Source organism: Geotrypetes seraphini, chromosome 9 (assembly GCF_902459505.1).
Source record: "Geotrypetes seraphini chromosome 9, aGeoSer1.1, whole genome shotgun sequence".
Lineage (NCBI taxonomy): Eukaryota > Metazoa > Chordata > Amphibia > Gymnophiona > Dermophiidae > Geotrypetes > Geotrypetes seraphini.
Window position 1 is genome coordinate 113,847,452 of NC_047092.1, and position 19,445 is coordinate 113,866,896.

A 19,445-nucleotide genomic window follows, 5' to 3' on the forward strand; every position below is an offset into this window, starting at 1 on the left:
GTTCTCAAAGTACCCTTTACTGCAGTAGCATAAACTTAAAATGGACCAGCACATGACTTTGCCTGAATTCATTGTTCAAATAAACTTTTTGTGATAGTAGCATAATGCATAATGTGACATTTCAAAATGAAACTGCCTTCTAGTCCACTATTACAAATACAGTGGAATGCTGATTATCTGGACTAACCTTGGCAGAGGGTAGGCTGGATAATCAAAAATCTGTATGATTGGACATGATTATTAAAAACAAAAGAAAATTAATTTAAAAAAAAAATACTATCAGCGCAGCCCTCCCCCCCCCCGACAAGAAAAGGCAACATTCACCCTCCCTCCCTGAACAGGCACCACCAACTCCCTCCCTGGACCCAGACAAAAGACCCCAGGGCCTACCTTGTTTCCCTGGGGGTCAAGCGGCGCACTGGGGCAGGCGCAATCTATTTGCTCCTGCCCATGCACCGTCAGCGACAACAATAGCCTCACAAGACTGCCCCTGGAAGTCTCAGCAGGTATTTTTGTCTCTCTAAGGACTTTAAAATCATAAGTGTTTGAGGCTTGTGCTGTTAAGGCAGAGCTTATAAGAATGGGGCAGAGACAGGAAAAGAACTTATAGGGATAGAAAATGAGTTCCTGCAGGGACGGGGAAAAATTTGTCCCTGTATCATTCTCTACTTATGACTACCAAAGAGTTTCTCACACTGGGCTACTCTGCTTTTCTAGGTTCTTTTTTTTTTTTTTTTTTTTTAATGCTTCCACAGCTTTTCAGTGATTTTGATTACTCTGGCATGTTAGTTGGACCGAGCTTTGTTTTATCCCAGACCTGCCATCTGTGAACTTATATGCTACAGTGACCCCTGATGCAGGCGTTCCTCAGACGCCGAAACACAGTGTTGTATCGGGTCCACAGCTTCTGCTTGTGTCCTTTTATGAAATAAATAAGTTGGTTTTACATCAGTGATCTTCAGTGGAGTGCTCATTGTCTATTCCCACTTCCTTTTGTACTGGATCTAAGCACAACAGTCCCAAAGATAATTCTGTTGCACCAAGTACACCACTTAAAACCTCTGGGAACCTTCTGGGACAATTTGCTTGACTTCTTTAAAGGTGTAAATAAACATATAGATAAAGGTGAGCCGGTTGATAAACTGCTACTCTAGCCTCAAGGGAATGTACTCGTTCTCTGAGAGCTAAGAGCTCTTTGCAGCAAGCACACACATATAACTTCTCGCCAAGTGGGAGAAAGTCATACATGTGACTTTCAATGCAAAAGACTGGACAGCAACCCTCTGCATCTTGTTCTTGAGCTAATCAATTAACCTTATTAAGATACTAGGATTATATTAGACAGTATATAGAGCCTTAGGATTTTATTAAAAGTTTGTTTTTAAGATCTAAACTGTCTTTAGAAGGGAACCTACAATTGAGCTTTTCTCCCCAAAGCTCTTTAGAAGGGAACCTACAATTAAGTTTTTCTCCCCAAACCTATCAAAGCTCAGAGCAAAATAATGTATACTTACCCAAAGATATGTCTTCTACTTTTCTCCTCTCAGAAAGAGAATGTCCTCTACCCTCCTTCTCTAACAGACTCTAAAGCCTACACCATACTGCCTGACTGATTTTGCTGAGCTAAAAAAGAGAACTACAAAAAATATAACCCACTAAAACTCAGAGGCAGAGGTAGTTTTCACAGATTGCTGTGAAAACTAACTTTAATGCAGATCCTCTAAAGCAGCGGTCTCAAACACGCGGCCCACAGGCCGCATGTGGCTCTCCAGGTTTTATTTGCGGCCCGCGGTCTGGACTGGATCATTCTCTTCCTTTTGGAGCAGCAGCGTGTCTGGCCGGCTCATTCCATTCAAAGCCGCGGGTTGGCGGCTCCTTGCGCTATCCACTCCTGCATCGGAAGCCTCTCTGACATCACAACATCAGAGAGGCTTCAGACGCAGGCGCGGATCTTGCAAGGAGCCGCCACCTGCGGCTTTGAACGGAACGAGCCGGCCAAACACGCTGCTGCTCCAGTGGCGTACCAAGGGGGGGCGATCCGCACAGCTGGCCACCCTCCACTTTTCTCCCTAGAGTGCGGCTCGTCTAGAGCAGTGGTGCCCAACCTGCTTCCCTTCCCTTCTCACCGCTGCCATCGGGGAACAGGCCAGCACCGTGCTCTTTGATCTCCCTGCTTCTCTCGCCGCAAGACGTCAATTCTGACGTCGAGAGGACGTTCTGGCTAGCCAATCGCTGCCTGGCTGCCCGGAACGTCCTTTCCGACGTTAGAATTGACGTTGGGCGGTCGGCCCCATGGAGAAGAGAAGAATGGAGATCTCGGCCTGTTCCCGATGGCAGCAGCAGCAGCCTATTCCCCGGCGGCGGTGGCATGGGGGAGGGCAGGAAGGAAGAAAGAAACAAGGGGAGGGAACAGGGAGCCAGAAACAAAGCAAAAAATGGGACACAGAATCAGAGAAAGACAGACATAGAGAAAGAAAGAAAAAGTTGGGGGAGGGAATGAGGTCTGGAGGAGAGGAAGCATACAGGAGGCTGAAAGAAGGGAAGAAATATTGGATGCACAGTCAGAAGAATAAAGTGCAACCAGAAACTCATGAAATTACCAAACAAAGGTAGGAAAATGATTTTATTTTCAATTTAGTGATTGAAATGTGCCAGTTTTGAGAAAGAAGAGATATTAAATTTTAAATGTGAGTGCTGCAGAAAAAATAGAGTACTTGGAGGGCCGCAGAAAAAATAGTTAATGTCTTATTAAAGAAATGACAATTTTGCATAAGGTAAAACTCTTTATAGTTTATATGTCTTTCCTTTTAACTGTTAAAGGAAAGTTTTATAAACTATAAAGAGTTTAACCTCATGCAAAATTGTCATTTCTTTAATAAGACATTAACTAATTTTTTCTGCGGCCCTCCAAGTACCTACAAATCCAAAATGTGGCCCCGCAAAGGGTTTGAGACCACTGCTCTAAAGCCTCTCTCTTAGAACCTAGTTTACTGAGGGTTAGGGTTAGGCACTAGGCCAGCATTTCTCCCCTCAAGGGTCATCTGTGGAATCTTATCTCTTAAGAAAGTCCTCAGAGTTCAGTCAAATGCTTTCTGAAAATCTAGCTGTACATCTAAAGGTGAGCCAGTTGATGTACAGCTAGAAACTAGGTTCTCTGTTTAGGCGCTCCATAAAGCTTTGGGTCTCCTTGCGCCAACTAAGTCTTGGAAAGCCTTGAGTACCCGCTGGGCACCTGAGCTAGGTTTGTTACCGACTGACTTGGATGTGGGCTGCTTATTACTCGGATCCCAAGTCTTTCCGTGTCTGCTGAGCTTCGGGAATGTTAATTTCAGGTTTTGCATCGTGCTTACTTCATGTGGGTTCAATTGTTCCATTCCAGCTTAGCGGAGTCAGCCCTATGTGAAAAATGTACCAGATTGCCTTCTTCCATGCTTTTTAGAGTTGTCCCGTGGTTATATGTTTTTGGAGGTGGGTGGTCCAGTATCTGGAATCTTTGGTGAGCTGCTACATCCCTCTTATCCTGGTGGGGTTTCTCTTGGATAAGTACAAAGCTTTTTGTTTTCCCCCAGGGGTCAGCTGTACATTTGTGCGGAAGGCTGGTTTGGTGGCTAAGAAAATGATTCTGGGGGAATGGGTCTCCGCTCACGCTCCTTCTTATTGGGTTTGGCATAATTGTTTACATGCTCTGATGGTGCTTGAGACGGGTCGGGTGCGTGCTTCTTTTCGCCAATCTAAATTCTTTTTGAGGGTCTGGGGTTCTTATGGATATTCTTTGTCTTCTAGAGCCCGTTGTCTTATACTAAATACTTTAACAATCTTAAGTTCCTTTGAGCAGTGAGAGGGTAAGAGCTCCTGGCTACTCCTCATCTTTTCTGTTGTTGGGGTTTTTTTTGTTTGTTTGTTTGTTTTCTGAGTGTGTGAGTGTCATTCTGTATTAGTTTGCTGTTGTGTTGGTTCTTGTTTCACTGGGTTTGATGGGCCATAGCTAGCTGTGGGTGAGGGGTGGTCCCCCTTGGCAGTATTTCAGGGCCCATCAAGAGTCCAGGGCCTGACATTTTAGCTATCGTTTGGTACTGTTGGGACCTCGCCTGTTTGAGGGATTTGGGATACTTGCTCTTTTCTTGTGTTTCCCTATTGCTTGTTGTTTTTCTTCTTTACCATGACTATACACCAGCTGCTTTTCCTCGCTGTATCTGCCATTATATTTTACTATGCCAGGGAGCGGGCTTAAAGGGACTGAATACTGTTTTGTTCCCCATATGTGCTCTTTACCTGATCTTCTAGGGAGGATGGCGGGGTTATTGTACTGGGATCTGTACGACGTAAAACTTTTGAACATTTACTGTAACTTTTATTGTATTCTTTGTTAATTTCTCTGTTCAATAAAAATTGTTTTCTCCTATATACATTGGAGACTTCGCAGCAGTCTTCAAAATTATAGACCGGTAAGCCTCACTTCAGTGCCGGGCAAAATGGTAGAAACAATTATAAAAAATAAAATTGTGGAACACGTAGACAAACATGATTTAATGAGATGGAATCAGCATGGGTTCAGCCAAGGCAGATCTTGCCTCACAAATTTTCTTGACTTCTTTGAAGGTGTGAATAAACATGTGGATAAAGGTGAGCCGGTTCCTCCTGCCAATCTACCCAACCTCGCCTCTGACTCTTTCACCCCTGTCCTGACACTCTATTGTAACGCCTGATCAGCTTGCAACAAGACCTAAATACTAAAGGACCTACTTGGGGACTTCGATCCTGGATTCCTGTGCATCACAGAATCATGGATCGAAAAAAATGATTTATTCACACAAAATGAACTCTGCTCCCATGGTTACCATGGCCTCTTCTCTCCCAGAATTAATCAGAAAGGAGGAGGCCTGGCACTTCTCTAACTGATTAAATGTATTGTAACCAGACAGACTTCGTGCCTGCCCTGGTTCCAGATAGGGTTCCTATTGAGACTCCCAGTAAAACCCGGAAAGGAGCGCCCAAAGGTTGTTCTTGGAGGAATCGGGCTGATTCTCACCCTGACCTCCAGAGGGAGTTAGAATATCCTGAAAGTCCCCTAGACCAGCAATATTCAGGTCACCAAAGGAGGAGCTCTAGAGCTGCTTTGAGGACTGCTGAATCAGCCAGGTTAGGGTGTGGCCCAATCAGTATAAAACCTGTAGCTCAGTTCAAAGCAGGAAGCAGGTTAGGGAGAAGGTTGGGACCTTTGCTCCCTGCAAGTCTCCTTGGGCCAGGCAGAGGCGAACCCGTCTCACCCCTGGAGGTACAAGAAGCTGGAGATAGTTTGGAAGAAACTGTGCCTGAACTGGAACTCCCAATGGAAACTGAACTCTTGCCAGAGGAAATGAGCTTGGCTGAGGAAGCCATGGAAGTTGGTTTGTCTACCAGCTGTACCTGCTAAAGGGAACTAACAGTAAAGAATCAGTGAGTGCATTTTTTTGTTTGTTTGTTCAGCTTGCTGTGTGGAAAAGACTGTCTTGAATGAAGCTGAACCTTGAAGGACTTTGTGGTTTCTTTTCTGCTCTGTTTTTTTTTTGTTAAGAAGCTGTTAGTGCCTGAATTGAGGGAGAGGTTTGCTATAATCTGGGAGGGAAATTTGAAGCTATTATAAGCTAAAAAAGTAAAGCAAACCTGAGGCACTCTCCTTATCCTGACAGTGCAAGGCTTGGCTGTCAGAGGCTTCTTTTTGCAACACTAGCAATAGGGTAGCCAGTGCCTTAAACCCTATTGTTTTATTCAGTGTTTGGAAGGAACTAAAATGCCCTGATTAGGAGCATGAGTAATTGAAAGCTAAAGAAAACATAAAACCCAGTGGGGTGAAGAAAAAAAAAAAAGTATTTTTTTTCTTTTTATTTATGTTTGGACTGTTCATTACTCTGCTGGGGGAACTTGAACTGAAGATATTTCACTTACCTGTTTTGAGTAGGACTTCTAATAAGCCTGCCCTTATTACTTTGAAGAAAATTAAACCTGAATTTTTTTTTACTTCTCATTCTGAGGAATTGTGGTTTAATTTTGCTTTTGATTCTTGGTGTCATTCCATGTCTGCAGGGTGACTCCAGTCTGGGTCACACACAGGTGTTATTGGTGTGTAATCACTGTATGTGCTGTGGAGTCTTGATCAAACCACAGACCCGGTTACAGTATGTTTAACGTATGTGGGCTGCACCTTCAGACAGGTTAAAACCCGCATGATAAGAACACAAGAGCAGATTGTCTACAGCCACAACTACAGCTCCCATGATTCCTCACTGTCTTCTTTTGAAACATACGTTTAACCAGTTAAGATGGTTCATTATTGAAACATTACCTAAGAACTTTTCAGGCAATAAGAAACGTTTCATTCAATATCGGGAACAATATTGGATTTTTGAAATGAATTCTTTACATCCTATGGGGCTAAATGAGACCATTGAATGGAATACGATCATTTGATCAGTTTGAATTTGTGATGTTTTTCCGGTTCCGGTGTTCTCTCTACAAATGGGGCATTTGGGTTGGGTTTCTCCACTGCATTTCATGCTAGTTTTTTGGCTGGGCTGATTCCAGCGTTCTTGCTCTTCCAAACAAGTTCCTGAATTACTGCAGGTTCCTAAAGAAGGAGGTCATTCAAAACTGAGTTCAGTTGAACCACTATGGACTTTTGGTACAACCAGCAAGAAACTTTTGAGCGTTGTGACTTTCGTCTTGGTAGCTGTTGAGAGCGGTGTGGGCCTTTGGACTCCCCATTGAGATAAGTCCTTTTTTTACATTACAGCGTTCCTTGACTGAGCTGCCTTTCATGTTTTATATACTGTGCTAGTGCTTCTTTATCAGTTTACGTTCAGTGATTTTTCACATATTAATTTAGGCACTAATTATCTCACTAGGAAGATGCCATGATGGTGAGGTGTGTGGTGACACACGGATTGTAGTATTGTACGTTTTCACAAGCGTTTGACTAAACAATCCCACACTGAGGTCTTCCCTTCACTCAAAATTATTAATATACAGTATATAGATTTGATATGGTTTGAGCAGCGGCTGCACAATCTATTTGACATTGAAGTTATAGAGCACGTTTTTTCTGCCCTGGATCGGTAGCATGGAATGTTGCTACTCTTTGGGTTTTGGCAAGGTACTAGTGACCTGGATTGGCCACCATGAGAACAGGCTACTTGGCATGATAGACCATTGGGCTGGATTCAGTAAGGCTATTCTTATCTTCTTAAGGTAGATGCAACATCAAATGGCTCAATGGTGAGACAGGAAATCTCATTGAAGGAAAATAAGGGCAAAGAACATGGCCAGTGCACAGGAACAGCAAAAATAGAGAAAGTTTTAACTTGTCACACAAGCTAAGGAAGAGTAAAAATTAAATGAAAATTGATAAACAATGTAGAACAAGGGAAGGCAAATGGAAGGAAAACTCAACAAGAAAAAAAACCCAGTTTGATGTGCTGAGAGACTAGGAGCACAATCTCTCTGCTCTGTGAAAAATGAGACTGAATCTTGTATGCTTAGGTTGAATAGGAACACTGGCATATTTAATTTTCTAAACCGTTCTCCCAGGGGAGTTCAGAACTGTTTACATGAATTTATTTTGGCACAGAAGCATAATTCCCTGTCTGTCCTGATGGGCTCACAGTCTATCTATTGTATCTGGGGCTAAGGGGGAGCAGGTGACTTGCCCAAAGTCACATGGAGCACTGTGGGCCTGCAAGCACAACCTCAGAGTGCTTAGGCTGTAGCTCCAAACACGGTGCTGAATTTTCATACATAGTATGGTGATAGATAGCATGGTAAACTTAGACAAGATGGAAAAAACAGAGGGGCATAATCGAAAGGGACATCTAAGTCCGTTTTCATCCAAGTCGCAAGTCATCCAAAGTAAAAAACAGCTTAGGACACATTTTCAAAAAATACGTCCACATTTTTTTTTGTTTCGAAAATCGTCTAAGTATATGTCCTGCTGATCTGATCGTCCAAGTTGCTAAATCGTCCATCTTTATACCACATTTTTGTCCAACTTTTCGTCCAAGTCAAAAACACCTAGAACAAGCCCTGTTGGACGTGGGAGGGGTCTGTAAAGTGATGGACTGAACACCCAGACATGGCACCTAAATAGTGGGGAACCTTACGGGGCACTGCTGTGAACTTTACAAAAAGAGTGCCATGTCTTCTCCTCACTACAACTCCCTTATAGGTCATAGTGAGCCCCCCAAACCACCTTTAGAATTCCCTAGACCCACTTATCTATCACCCCAATAGCACTTATGGCTGCAGGAGTCATTTATATGCCAGTAAAAAAGGGTTTTGGGGGTGTATAGGGGAGTGCACATGTTTCAGTATCAATGCAGTGATTACAGGGGCTTATGGGCATGGGGCCTCTTCTTCATGGATCCCTAACCCACCCCCAAGATGGCTTAAGCCGCCTCTGTGCAGAACGTCTAGGCTTTCCTATGCCAGGCTGCCAGGTGATGATGGTCTGGAGGCTGAATTTTAAAGGTGTGATTACGATTTTTATGGGGTTGGGGGAGGTCGGTGATCACTGGGGTAGTGTGTGGGGGTCTATATTATGTGTTTGCAGTGCTTATCTGGTGACTTTAGGTGGGTTTTTGTGACTTAGACCATGTTTTAAATGGTCTAAGTCACAACGTCCAAGTTCCGTCGATCCTGTGCTGTATAACTTTCGGTTATACATGCTGTATGACTAAGTCTAAGCTGGCACATGTCCCACCCAACTCCCGCCCTCGACACTCCTCCTGAAACACCCCATTTGGCTTTGGTCGTTCAGCGGCACAATGAAGGCCTAGGTTGTTTAGAAATCGGCACAGAAAGTGGCAGGCAATATGGACCCCACTTCGCATGTGGAAAGCTAACTTAAAGCAAGACTCTGTTTGCTGGAACTGTTTGAAAGAGGAAGGAACTCTTGATCATATGTTATTTCATTGTACTCTAGTCCGCTCTTTTTGGACCTATGTCTGGAACACCATACAATCTATTACTAACTGCTCAGAAGAAATCTCTATAGACATTGTAATCCTTCGCTCTCAACACCCATGTTTCACACAATCAAATTGTCCACCTAAACTCATTGATACCATGTTGGTGACTGCTCTCATGCACATTCTAAAAAATTGGAAATCACCCTCGCTATTAGATTATACCTTTTGGTGGAACTCTCTGAGTATGTATCATAGATTTGAATCCTATGCATATGAGAAGAGAGTTACATTCCGAACCTGCATGAACTTGAAATACAACAAATCTCCATGGTCATTCTTAGACTCCTATGTACGCTCATCTTCTTAGACACTCCTGTTATCCTTTTCTTCTCCTCTCTTCTCTCTTTCATTTTTCTTTCCTTTTTCTTTACTGCTCTCTCTCATCTTCATCTTATATATCCCTTACATACATTTTTAAGAATTGGAGCCTTTGCTCCTATACAGTTAAACATAGATTTATATATTTTATATACAGGAAGCTTTATTTTGTTTCTATGTACTTTAAATGATTCTTGTATCCTTTAAAATACTTAATAAAAATTATTGAACTGAAAAAAAAAAAAAAAAAAAAAGAAATCGGCACTTGGACGTATTTTGACAATGTTCGTCCAAGTGCCGACTTAGACCAGTTTTTGGACATTTTTCTCTTTCGATTATGAGCCCCACAGCTAACAAAGCATGGCAAAACATGAAATTGTGAGACACAGCATGGCGAGCATGGTTCAGCAAAACAGCATGGCAAATAATAAGTAGACGATCAATGTGCCAGTAACATAAGTAGGATGATTGATTATGCTGGTATTAATAACTCTGTATTGTAACACCACTACAGAAGCCCCTGTAACTCTGTATAGAGCACATGTATTGTAACACCTCTACAGAAGCTCATGTATTTTAACACCTTTTACAGAAGCTCATGCAGACTGCTGTGAATTGACTCCCCAGTCATTAGTAGCGGTGGTGAGCTCACAATAAATAAACAATATAGTATGACATGGCTTGCCAAAACAGTAAGACAAGTGTGCATGACAGACATGGAAAGGCAAACATTGTGCAACAACCAAAGCTTGAGAGATTGTAGCATAGCAGTGTGGCAGACACAGTATGGTAAATATGGCATATAATATAGGTTAGGAGGACAGTGGTGAAACAGTATGATGTAGTGTGATAGAACACTATGATAGAATGTGGTATGGTCAGGCATAGGAGAGAGCTCATTAGCTTGTGATATTCAAGATAGTGGAGCATTCGGGCCCTTTGTCAGAGGGTCTGGGGGATTTGGATTGGCACAGGATCAGAGGAAGAGGTGTGTTTTTATAGCTTTCCTGAAGTTCACTAGGCTTCAGTAAGTAGGTAGTTTGTTCCAGAGGTGCAATAAGTAGTGCGAGTAAGATCTTTTTTTGGGCACTCAAGGTGGAGGGCACGTCCTGAGGGCACATTTAGTCACTTTTCTTCTTGCGAGCGAAGCGGTCGATTCAGGGCGTAGAGTAGAAGTTTGGAGGCCATATAGGCTGGTACCATGTCATGGAAGAATTTGTAGGCCATCACTAGACCTTTGAATATATATTGTTTGTCAAATCGGCAACCAGTGGACAGTGCGCAACACGGGGTGATCAGGTCTCATATGTGGAGATTCTTCAGGAGTCAGATGGCAGCATTTTGTACTTGAAGTTAAACAGAGGGTTTTTTTGCAGTAAGCCCATTTAAGAGCAAATTGCAGTAGTCCATATAGGAGGGGACGAAGGCATAAAGTAATTGAGGGAAGTATAGTCTGATTTTCTGTAACTGTTGGAGATAGAACGAGGTGAATACTGCATGAAAGATATGGTCAGAAAGCGAAAGGTCGCCATCAAGGATTACCCCTAGGCTGCGTACTTTGTCTTTGGCCATCGGGATGGCGGATTCCCATGTGATTGACGGGCGGGTGAGTTCCAGGACATTTCTGCGTGTCCAGAGGAGCTCGGTTTTCGCCACTTTTAGTTGCAACTTGTTTCTAGTCATTCAACTTTTTATTTCCGCGAGGCAGTTATGTAGTTTGGAGATTGAGTCTCTCGGTTCGAGCCTAGTGGTAGGTACAGTTGTATGTCATCGGTAAACGAGTGATCTTTATGTGGTATTTTAAAGCGATGTCTATCACTAGTCTCCATTTTTTTTTTTTTAATCTTTATTTAGTTTTCAAAGCCAACAAAAAGTGCAATACAATACATACAAATAACAATAATCAAATAAGCACTTATAATCAATCAGTATCAATATACAAAAATAAAACTCCCTCTCCCATCCAACATTTTCCATTAGGGAATAATACCAAACAAAAGATATACCCCCCCACCCTCCCCTGGATGTGTGGGTGCTAAAACAACAGGAAATAAAGATAAAGGACAACTATAACAACTCTACAAAAGATGTCAATGGACCCCAAACTAATTTGAATATCTTAGTATGCCCTAGCATGTCAGCATTCATTTTCTCATACTTGTAGCTTAAGCATAAATTTGCCCACCAAAAAGGTACTCCATATTTTATCGGTTTGGATCGCAATAAGAGTAGCTATAGTAGGATGCTTTGAGTCCTATGGCTCAGGGCAATGATAATCACCAGAGTACTCGATCGCTAATTCCAATATTTGCGAGACTGGCGAAGAGCCAGGGGTAATCGATGGTATCGAAAACAGAAATGAGGGCTAGGAGGACGAGGATCCCATTGCTTCCTTTGTCTAGTATACTCCAGAAGTCATCAATAATGTCCGCCAGGACCGTTTCCGTGTTATGGAATTTTCTGAAGCCCAGATTGATACGGGCAGAGGGCGTTCTGTCTGTCGACAAAGGCATGGAGTTGCAATAATATAGCTTTTTCAAAGATCTTGGAGAAAGGAAGGTTAGAGACCGGTCTATTGTTACTGGGTTTGTTTGGATAATAAGAACATAAGAATTGCCACTGCTGGGTCAGACCAGTGGTCCATCATGCCCAGCAGTCCGCTCACGCAGCGGCCCTCTGGTCTTAGACCAGCACCATAGCCAAGACTAACTGTACCAGCGCCTGTTCTTGTTCAGCAGGAACTTGTCTAACTTTGTCTTAAATCCTTGGAGGGTGTTTTCCCCTATGACAGACTCCAGAAGAGCGTTCCAGTTTTCTACCTCTCTCTGAGTGAAGAACTTCCTTACGTTTGTTTGGAATCCATCCCCTTTCAACTTTAAAGAGTGCCTTCTCGTTCTCCCTACCTTGGAGAGGGTGAACAACCTGTCCTTATCTACTAAGTCTATCCCCTTATTGAATGTTTCGATCATGTCCCCTCTCAATCTTCTCTGTTTGAGGGAGAAGAGGCCCAGGGTTGCTTTTTTTAAGATTGGCCTGATTGCTGATTTCCAGCTTTTTGGTTCCATTCATGATTGCAGTGAGGAATTTATTAGAGGTAGGATTGATTCAATGAAGTCGTCCTTTGTGGCCGTCAGGAGATTCGGTAGACATGGGTTGAGGTCAGATCCAGAGGGTCATAGCACAGTGATTGTTTTTGCTAGGTCGTCATGAGATACCAGTTCAAAGCGATCAAGGGTTCCGGCTCCTGATTTTCCCATTTGGGGGAGGGTGGGTCATTCTAGGTGTTTGGTAGGTATGGAGGTGTTGAATCAAGATTTGTGTGTATGTGATTGATTTTTGAAGTAAACAGAGAGGGTTTCACTATCCAGATCTGTTTGTAGGTTTTTTGGTTTCCTTGTGAGGCAGTGAGCAGGTTGTCAGTGTGAAGAGGTTCCTCTATCTGTTTGGAGCTTTCTGTAGGAGATTAGTATAGTTATTCTTTCTTGTATCATGGATGGATAGCTTGTACTTATCTAGTAGTTTTTTCCAAGTAGGCTTTGTCTTTTTTGTCTTTGGATTTGCACCAGTTTCTCTTGGCTTTTCTTAGTTCTCTTCTTTTTCCCAGGTTGTCTGTGAACCAGGGAGAGAAGAAGTTGCGAGCATTAGGCTTTATTTCCTTGGTTTCCGCTTGGCTTTCAAGCAGGGTCTTGACTTGCATGTGCCAGTTTGATAGGTGTCAGTTTGGGCCCTGTCCTTTCAGCTATTTTGAAAATGCTGGATGATAGTTTTTCTAGGTTGACTGAGTTAGGGTTGAGTATTTTTTTGAGTGGGTTTATGACTGGGGTGTGAGTGGGTTGCGACTGGGTTGTAAGTGGGTGCAGACGGATTCTGTAGCTGGGGTTTTAAGACTGAATGTGAAAAGGTAGTAGTCAGACCAGGATACTGGCTCAAAGTTGTAGTGTTGGATGCGAGGATCGGTGGGTTGGTCTTTTTGTGGGAAGACTAGGTCAAGGGTATTGCCTGCTGTGTGGGTGGTTGAGATGATGATGTGGTAGAAGCCTAGGTCTGACATTGTTGTCATGAAGTCAGCTAGTGCCACGGTGATGTTTGGGTAATTTGTGAAGTTGGAAGTTGCCAAGGACATAGTAACATAGTAGATGACGTCAGATAAAGACCCGAATGGTCCATCCAGTCTGCCCAACCTGATTCTTCTTATCTATTTCTGGGCAAGAATCCAAAGCTCTACCCGGTACTGTGCTTGGGTTCCAACTGCCAAAATTTCCATTAAAACCTACTCCAGCCCATCTAAACCCTCCCAGCCATTGAAGCCTTCTCCAGCCCATCTTCCCCCAAACGGCCATATAAAGACACAGACTATGCAAGTCTTCCCAGTACGGGCCTTAGTTCTATATTTGGTTGACAAGATACTATAGTTTCTCTCTTTTGTTATTATGTAACTTTTGTAAACCGCATTTAGCTTTAAGGTTATGCGGACTAGAAATCCGATGTTGTTATGTAGCTATCTGAATCCAAATTGGGTCTGGTGGAGGCAAGAATGTTGTTCAATGTATGCTGTGAGCTGCTTGCTTATGTAGGTTTCAAGGAGTTTGGTAAGAATGGGGATGCCGGAAATGGGCCACGGTTTAGGAATTTATTCAGGAGGGTGGTAATCAAGGTGATGATGCCCTCGGGTGCAGAAGTGAGGAGGTGGGGGGGAGGGGGTGCAATTTGTCTAAGGGGCTGTAGCGGGTGGATAGTTTAGATATTATTTTTTTTTGTATCAGAGATAGAAAGGGTGCACAAAGAGGACCAAGTTTGGTCTGGGTCATTCCATGTCAGCTATACAAGTGATCCCCACGTTTCCATCTTCAATTTTAATGAAAAGTGCCAAGTATGCCCTAAATTATGGCACTAAGCCATGCAAAGTTTCAACCCCTAAAACCTGAAATTCATGTAGTAAGAGGTGCCTAAGTAGAGCCTTAAAATTTTTGTGCGTGTTGTATGAAACAAATGGGCAACTTCAAGGGCCTCCTGTACACAGAGTATTGCTAACACCAGCCTGAAATTTAGTCTACTGGTGCAACTTTTTGTACTTAATAAGCTTTTAGAACATAAGAACATAAGCATTACCACTGCTGGATCAGACCAGTGGTCCATTGTGCCCAGCAGTCTGCTCATGCAGCGGCCCCTAGGACAAAGACCAGTGCCCTGAGACCAGCCCTACCTGCATACATTCCGGTTCAGTAGGAACTTGACTAACTTTGTCTTGAATCCCTGGAGGGTGTTTTCCCCTATAACAGCCTCCGGAAGAGCATTCCAGTTTTCCACCACTCTCTGGGTGAAGAAGAACTTCCTTACGTTTGTACGGAATATATCCCCTTTTAACTTTAGGGAGTGCCCTCTCATTCTCTTTACCTTGGAGAGGGTGAACTACCTGTCTTTATCTACTAAGTCTATTCCCTTCATTATCTTGAATGTTTCGATCATGTCCCCTCTCAGTCTCCTCTTTTCAAGGGAGAAGAGGCCTAGTTTCTCTAACCTCTCGCAGTACGGCAACTTCTCCAGCCCCTTAACCATTTTAGTCGCTCTTCTCTGGACCCTTTCGAGTAGTACCGTGTCCTTCTTCATGTATGACGACCAGTGCTGGATGCAGTATTCCAGGTGGGGGCGTACCATGGCCCGGTATAGTGGCATGATAACCTTCTCCGATCTGTTTGTGATCCCTTTCTTAATCATTCCAAGCATTCTGTCACCCTTTTCGCCGTTGCCACACACTGAGCGGACAGCTTCATCAAAAGTCTAGGCTAAGTGCTATTCGCACTTTGGGATGCCATAGATTTGTAACAAATTTCTTCTCGTTTGGTACGCCTGCTCAACTACTGATTGTTATCCATCTGTGAAAATTTCAAGGCCGCTTTCGTTTATTTGGAAAGATATTGCAAGTCAAACAGAAAAGCAAAAATATTAATAACAAATTTTATACATTTTTTAAGCCTTGTATTTCAGTTTTGACCTCAGCAATCACTTTGGTTCAAAAAGCATTGGATAGAGCAACTTTTTCTCTACCAGATATCAAATTTTTAGGAGGGTGGTTTTTTTGCATAGGGAAGAAATTTGCAATTGAATTCAGATAGTCTCAGCAGCATAACTATTTAAAAGTATTAATTGTATTTGTCATTGGAGGATTCTTCAAATATTCAAGTTTTAAAAGTCTAGGCTAAGTACAAAAAGTTGTGCATGTAGATTAAATTTCAGGCTGTTAGCAATACTCTGTGTACAGGAGATCCTTGAAGTTGCCCATTTGTTTCATACGACATGAACAAAAATTTTAGGGCCTCTACTTAGGCACCTCTTACTACATGAATTTCATGATTTTAAGGTTGAAACTTTGCAAGGCTTAGTTTTTCAAGCCAGAGCATCGATGTGCCAAGTTTCATTGAAATTGAAGATGGAAAGGTGGGGATCATCTGAAAATCTGTACAGTTGGTATAGAATGACCCATCTGCCTTATTGGGTTCTAAGGGGTGTTCGGATATAGCTATAGGTGGTAGGTTTTTGGCTACTTCTGATTTAACAGTTTTGATCTTATTCAAAAAGAAATCTGCTAGTTCTTGGGCTGTAGGTTTGTTGAGGTGTCCTGTGGAATCTTGTTTTGGGGGGCGTTAGCTGTCGTAGCAGGAGAAATAACTGTCATCGATGATTTTGGTTCCTATTTTGTTGGCATAATAGTGTTTCCTAGCTTCTGATATGTTGAGTTTATATGTGTTTATTGCTGCTCTCCATAGTGTTCTGTGGTTTGATGCTTTGCTCTTTCGCCATCCTCCTTTCTAGTCAACTGCACAGTTTTTCAGTTCTTAGTAACACTGTATACCATGGAGAGGTCTGATTTTATTTGGTGAGGTGGGGAGGTAAGGTTATTGATTATGGATATGTTTCAGCTTGCTAGAATTGCTATTGTGCAGTTTGAAGGGGAGGCCAGAGATTCGGTCATTATGCTCCAGAAGAGGTCTGGATTAGTTTTCTCTCGTACTAGATCAAACAGAATCTTGACACAATCCTAGACGAAGAAAAACTGCGTGATCCACACCAACACGGGTTCACCCAGGGCAGATCCTGCCAATCTAATCTGATTAGCTTTTTTGACTGGGTTACTAGACAACTGGATGCCGGAGAGTCACTGGACGTGGTATATTTGGACTTCAGTAAAGCATTTGATAGCGTCCCTCATCGAAGATTACTGAACAAGCTGAAATCGATAGGATTAGGAGACACTCTAACTACATGGGTTGGGGATTGGCTGAGCGGTAGACTTCAGAAGGTGGTGGTGAACGGTACCCCATCCGAAGCATCGGACGTGATCAGTGGAGTGCCGCAGGGCTCGGTCCTGGGCCCGATTCTATTTAACTTATTCATAAGAGATATGACGCAAGGACTTAGAGGAAGGGTATCACTGTTCGCCGACGACGCCAAACTTTGCAACATAGTAGGCAAAAGCTTATTACCTGATAATATGACACACGACCTACTGTTGCTGGAACAATGGTCAACTACTTGGCAGCTAGGCTTCAATGCTAAAAAATGCAAGATAATGCATCTGGGTAAGAGAAACCCGCGTAGAACTTATGTATTAAATGGTGAGACCTTGGTTAGGACCACGGCGGAACGTGACCTAGGGGTGATCATTAGTGAGGACATGAAGGTTGCCAATCAAGTGGAGAAGGCTTCCTCCAGGGCAAGACAAATGATGGGGTGTATCCGCAGAGGTTTCGTCAGCAGGAGACCTGAAGTTATGATGCCGTTGTACAGAGCCATGGTGAGGCCTCACTTGGAGTACTGTGTTCAGTTTTGGAGACCACACTACCGAAAGGACGTGCTGAGGATCGAGTCGGTTCAGCGAACGGCCACCAGGATGGTCTTGGGGCTCAAGGATCTCACGTATGAAGAAAGATTTAAAAAATTGCGGCTGTACTCACTTGAGGAAAGAAGAGAACGGGGAGATATGATTGAAACATATAAGTACATCACGGGACACATCGAGTCAGAAGATGATATCTTCTGGCTCATGGGACCCTCGACCACCAGAGGGCATCCGCTGAAAATCAGGGGAGGGAAGTTTCATGGCGACTCCAGGAAGTACTTCTTCACCGAAAGAGTAGTGGATCATTGGAACAGACTCCCACTCCAGGTGATAAAGGCCAGCAGCGTGACGGATTTTAAGAGAAAATGGGATACTCATGTGGGATCTTTAAGGGAGTAAATTCAGGGGAGGGGATACTTGGAATGGGCAGACTTGGTGGGCTATAGCCCTTTTCTGCTGCTTTTTTCTATGTTTCTATGTTTCTAGATTTACTTCTTTGGTAGCTTTGTTGTTTGGGTTTCCTGTTGTGAGGTTCAGGCTAAAGATGAGAAGGTAATAGTCGGTCCAGGGGATTGGGGTCCATTTGATGTTAGTAGCGAGATTAGTGGGGATGGATGCAAATAAGTCTAGGGTGTATCCTTTTTCGTGTATGGGGCCTGATTGTGATTTGACAGTCTTCAAGCAAGGTTTTGAGTTTAATGGCATCATTGTTGGTGGCCGAGTTGAGGGGGTAAGTTGACATCCCCAAGGATGAGTAGGTTGGTGTGTGGGCATGCTAGGTTTGAATTATTTCTAACAGTTTGGTGATAGTGTTTGGTTGGGAGTTCAGGGGCCTGTAAATCAGAAGGATTCCTATGCTATTTAACGTGGAGTTGGGCTTGTCCTCTAGTTCAGTGTTTTTCAACCTTTTTACACCCGTGGACCGGCAGAAATAAAATAATTATTTTTTGGACCGGCAAACTACTAAGACTGAAATAAGAAAAACACACTTCAGCCCCGTCTCCGCAAGCTCAGTCCCCGCAAACCATCTGATCCCATCTGCACGCCTCAGTTATGATTTTATATTGAACGTATTCCAGTACCTCCCCTCTTTCCCCATCTTAATCCAGCAGATACCTTCCATCACCCTACTCCCTCCATTCCTTATTCAGCATCTTCTCCTTGTCTCCCTATTTCCCCCTTCACCATGTCCAGCATATCCTCTTTGTCTCCCTACTCCCTCTACCCATGTCCAACATCTTACATCTGTCTTCATACTCCACCCTCCTCCTGTTCAGCATTTTCCATGTCTCTCTGCCCCCTGCAAGGTCCAGCATCTGTCTTTGTGTCCCTATTCTTCCAATTCCCACCTAGTTCCAATAATTATCCTCCCCCAAGGGGATCCACCATCTCCCTTCTGTCACACCAATCCCCCCCCCCCCTGGTCTATCAACCCCTTCCCACAACACGTGGGAATCCAGTATCTCTTATTCCCTCTCTTGGCTGCTGACCCCAGAGTGACTCCAGTGTCACAATGGCTGGTCTCACCTTAAATGACACTAAATCGGAAGCAGCCTGGTTCTTAACTCGCAAAAGTTTACTTACAGTTCCCTTGCCCAGAAGTCTGGAAGCAACTTGAAAGGCTTGTTCTTCATTCAGAGTTAAGCCCAATAATGCTGCTGTCTGCCTCCCTTGCTCGCTGGTACTTGCCTCAGACAAGCGCTGAACTGCAGTGGAAGGGGAGATACCCATTCCATGGGGCTTAGGGATGTCTCTCCTGAATTTGACTGCTATCAGCCCTGCCTTCAGTTGTGGTCCCGCTAAATCAGATGGCTAGAACGAAGACAGAAGCCATGGGACCTTTCCTCTTGCCTGCATTGTTATTCGCTACAAGCTCTGCAGGTCTCAATTCTGCCCCTCAAACACAGGAAGTTACTTCAGAGGGGGGCGGGATCAGGATCGGCAGAGCCTATAGCGATGCAGGCAAGAGGAAAAGTCCCGCGGCTTGTGTTTCTTTTTGCTGTCCGTTGTAGCAATATCACAGCTGATCCTAACGCCAGCCCTGGAAGGGAAAGGAGAAGAGATGCCCAACAGGAAATTTAACCGGGTCAATCTCACCGACCCTCCGCAGAGCGGCAGAAATTTTCAGCGGACCGGCACCGGTCCACGGACCGGCGGTTGAAGAACAGTGCTCTAGTTTACGTACTATGTATTCCAGATCTCGATGGGTGGCCGAGTCTTTGATTGTAAGAATACAATAAGTAACTGCCCTCATCAATTTTAGGTCAAATTCTCTTGCTGAATCGGTGGCA

General features: G+C 43.6%; 1 protein-coding gene across 1 annotated transcript in view; it reads right to left on the bottom strand.

Moving 5' to 3' along the window:
- SEPTIN2 (septin 2) overlaps window positions 1-19,445 on the bottom strand; it is a 493,452-nt gene that overhangs the window by 391,603 nt on the left and 82,404 nt on the right. The window lies entirely within an intron of this gene.